General features: G+C 47.2%; 1 protein-coding gene across 3 annotated transcripts in view; it reads left to right on the top strand.

Moving 5' to 3' along the window:
- Positions 1–3,952, top strand: part of ZDHHC2 (zinc finger DHHC-type containing 2) — a 72,626-nt gene that overhangs the window by 17,058 nt on the left and 51,616 nt on the right. The window lies entirely within an intron of this gene.

Raw genomic sequence — 3,952 nt, forward strand, 5'->3', positions numbered from 1 at the left:
CGAGCTGGGGTCATCTGAACCCAGCCCTCTTTCCTGCCTATGCAGGGGGTCGGACTCGATGATCTATTGAGGTCCCTTCTGACCCTAGCATCTATGAAGAATCATAAAATCATAGAAAATTAGGGTTAGAAGGAACATCAGGAGTCCTGTAGTTCAACCCCCTGCTCAAAGGAGGACCATCCACAACTAGATCATTCCAGCTAGGGCTTTGTCAAGCTGGGCCTTAAAAACCTCCAAAGATGGAAATTCCACCCCCTCTTTAGGTAGCCCGTTCCAGTGCTTCACCACCCTCCTAGTGATAGAGTTTTTTCTAATGTCCAACCTAAACTTTGCTTCCTGCAACTTAAGACCCTTGCTCTTTGTTTTGTCATCTGTCACCACTGAGAACAGTCTAGCTCCATCCTCTTTGTAACCACTTTTCTGGTAGTTAAAGACTGCTGTTAAATCCCCCCTCAGTCTTCTCTTCTGCAGGCTAAATAAGCCCATTTCCTTCAGTCTCTCCTCATAAGTCATGTGCCCCAGACCTCTAACTATTTTCTTGCTCTCCGGTCGACTCTCTCTAACTTGTCCATGTCCTTTTTGTAGTGGGGGGCCCAAAACTGGACACAGTATTCCAGATGTAACCTCACCAGTGCCGAATAGAGGAGAAGAATCACTTCCCTCAATCTAATGCAGCCCAGTAGGCTGTTAGCCTTCTTGGCAACAAGGGCACAATGTTGATTTGTATCCAGCTTGTTGTCCAGTGTAACCTCCAGGTCCTTTTCTGCAAAGCTGCTGCTTAGCCAGTTTGGGCCAAGCCTGTACCAGCGCATGGGATTGTTCCATTCTAAGTGCAGGACTTTGCACTTGTCCTTGTTAAACCTCATGAGATTTATTTTGGCCCACTCCTCCAATTTGTCTTAATTACTCTGAATCCTAACCCTACCCTCCAGTATATTTACTACTCCCCTCAGCTTGGTGTCATCCCCATTACAAAGGCTGTGCAGAGGGTAGGGTGGCTGCTACCTTCCCTTTTTTACTCTTTGGTTTCTGATTCTTTGCCTGAGCTTAGGTTCAGGCTTTTTGCCAGCCTGCTGGGGTCTTTCTGGGCCTTGTGCTTTTTTCTTTCGGTGCCGGGGTATAGGTTGCCTGCTGGTGCTTACTTGTTTCCAGTAGTCCTGTCACTTTTCTCCATCTCAGAGGGTTTCCTGTGCTCCGTCACCACTTCCATCTTGGAGGTAGGACCTTTTTCAGTTTCTGGGGCATATGAATCCCAAGGTCTCTGGGGCTGGGGTTGCAAAGAGGATGCCTGCCTGGATTTGTGGTGTATCAAAAGATCCAAACCAGTGGGTCTCAAAGGGAGGATACTTGCTTGGTGATAGCCACGCAGATTTGACGATTGAGTCAAATCTTCAAATTCAGTTGAATTTTGGAACTTGACTATTAGCTTTGCCCAATTGAATCTGGAATTGTTTTGGTCCTTGAAATAAAAAAAAGTTTGTGCTGCATATAAGTAGGTACCAAATTACTGTTCAAAAGTGTGTTTATGGAGTACCTGTGCTAAAACTTACAGCAGTTTCAAAAAAGGTAATATGCATCGATCTTGGAAAAAGTAAAGGCATGGGTACTATATGCAAATTGCTACAGCCATGTTTAATTTCCAAGCAATTTTCATTGTTTTCAAATTTGCTCCTCACTTCCATGTGCTCAGGGAGAGCAGGGTCTGACAGTAAAGAGGAGGAAGAGGCTACAAGAGTAAAATGTTGAGAGGAAGCAGAGAGCAAAGGACTACATGACCCCCCAGATTTATCTTCCCTGATGTAGCAGTTGGAGGGCCAAATTCAAAGGAAACCTCCAATTATTAGATTCTGTGCTTAAGAGAATTATAACAAATTTATAAATTTTCCATATATAGAATTTAATTATTGGGAGGGTCATCTTATAATCAGGGTAATCTATTTGAGTTAATATGGTAATTTCTGCATTGTTTCACACCTCTTGATTGTAGGTAACTTATTTATCCCTTCGAAAGATTGTCATCTTTGTATAGTTGTTGAAGAGCTCTTGTTTTTGTTGCATGCACTCCCTATCTTTTGGCCAGCAGTGCACTTTGGCCTGTGCTTTTGCCATAAGAGCTGTTAGACTCCCTCGCTCCTGCCCAATTTGGCTGCGTCCAGATAAACATGGATGTCCAGTATGTGGCACCACAAACTCGTCTACCACGGATGTCCAGTATGTGGCGCCACACACCACACATGCAGGTGTTCCCTGCATTGTTAGCTTGCAGCACAGGGTGGGGGATTTCTTGACCCTGAGAGATCCCGGGGTCAAAAAACCCACACTGAAAAGAGCAGGGTGACACACATGGCAGCAGCATGCGCTGCCCAGAACCAGAGCCTGGCTAGCTGGAGTCATACTCCAGCTGCCAGCCAGGCTTTCTCCATGGCTGCAGCCCCAGGAGGCCTCCAGGACCCCAGGTAAGGCTGCTGCTCCCCTACCCCACATGGGGTAACCTGCTGCATGCCAAGAGTGCAAATGGCACGGGTGTTCCCCAGGGACAAGTAGCAGTGGCACAAGGTGTTGCTATTTGTCCTTGGAGAAACAAACATCTGCACTCCTCTGGATGCACCCATTGATGCCATGAAAAGGAAGAGTGTGGATCAACTGTCTCTTCCCTCTTTACTCTCCCTGGCTGAGAGCAGGAAATGTTAGCAGTGTCTTTCCCCTAGTGCCCTGGCATATTCAAGTTCTGCTTCTGATATATTTGTTGAGCTGGGCAGGTATTGTAGTTCGGGTTTTTTCAGTGTTTATATTAGGTTTACTTGTGGTTCTTTTTTTAGGTGTTTTTCAGGTGCCAATACCAGTTTTTTGTGTTTGTTTTTTTCAGTTGAACAAAAATCCCACCTTTAAATATTCTTCCTCATTTAAGACGGTCATTCCTTTTGAGGATGGCCACTCTGAGTACCTACTTTGTTTGGGTGAGTAGGTCATTACCCAGTGGTCTATTTGTTTCCAAAATAAGCTGTCAAAGTCCGAAGCTAACTTCAAATTATTTTTCTTAGACAAATCAGTTAGGCTGGCCATTGATATAGGCAAGCAATCAAGACTAATTTGGATCATAACAAACTTCAAGAATGCTTCTAACACAGCTACAACCTCTAGCCACTACTAGCACTTGAATTCCTGGCTCTTCCTTTCTTTTGGCCAGAACTTTTTCTCACAAATCCTGATCTAAAAGAGAGAGATTCGGAACCGTGATTCTGGAGAGCGTATGAATTTGGCACAATTTAGGGGACTTTTTAGAAAGAGACAAATCTCATCAGTCTTATTTAAGGGTAACTGTCACAGGGCACCTTGGTGCTTTGCTCCTAGAGAGTGGAAACTGGCAGGGAATAAGAGCCCACCTGTGGGTTGCCAGGGCAACTGGAGGCGGCGAATGACCCACACCTGACAGCGGTTAGCTGGCTGTATGGGGCAGGGCCTGGCCCTCATAAAGCCCAGGGCTGAGGCCAGGCTGGCAGTTCCCTGCCAGCAGCTAGAGGGGCAGGAGCTCCTGGAGTTAGGATGTGAGGGAAAGCCTAACAGCAAGTACAGTTTGATCAGAATTGAGCAATGTTGTTATAGCCAGAGTGCGTGTGTTTGAGTTATAGCCAGGAGGCTCGAGTTTGTGTTGTTATGTATTACACCGGTGGCTAGGGTGAGGCTATAAGGGGTTGAAGGAGGCCTCAGGGGGAACCCCCAGTGCCAGGGAGGGCGCAGCATACTCACTGGGGCCTCACAACGAAGTGTGAGGACCCCAGCACCAGAGTGGGCGCAGTATACTCATAGGGACCCACAGTGGTGTGGGGGCCCCAGCGCCAGTGAGGGCGCAGCGTATTCAGGGGGAACCCACAGCGGCTTGGGGACCCCGGCGCCAGTGAGGGCGCAGCATCCTTAAAGGGGCCTCACCGAGGAGTGGGAGGACCCCCGGGGC

Source organism: Alligator sinensis, unplaced genomic scaffold (assembly GCF_000455745.1).
Source record: "Alligator sinensis unplaced genomic scaffold, ASM45574v1 scaffold528_1, whole genome shotgun sequence".
In the NCBI taxonomy this organism is placed as follows: domain Eukaryota; kingdom Metazoa; phylum Chordata; order Crocodylia; family Alligatoridae; genus Alligator; species Alligator sinensis.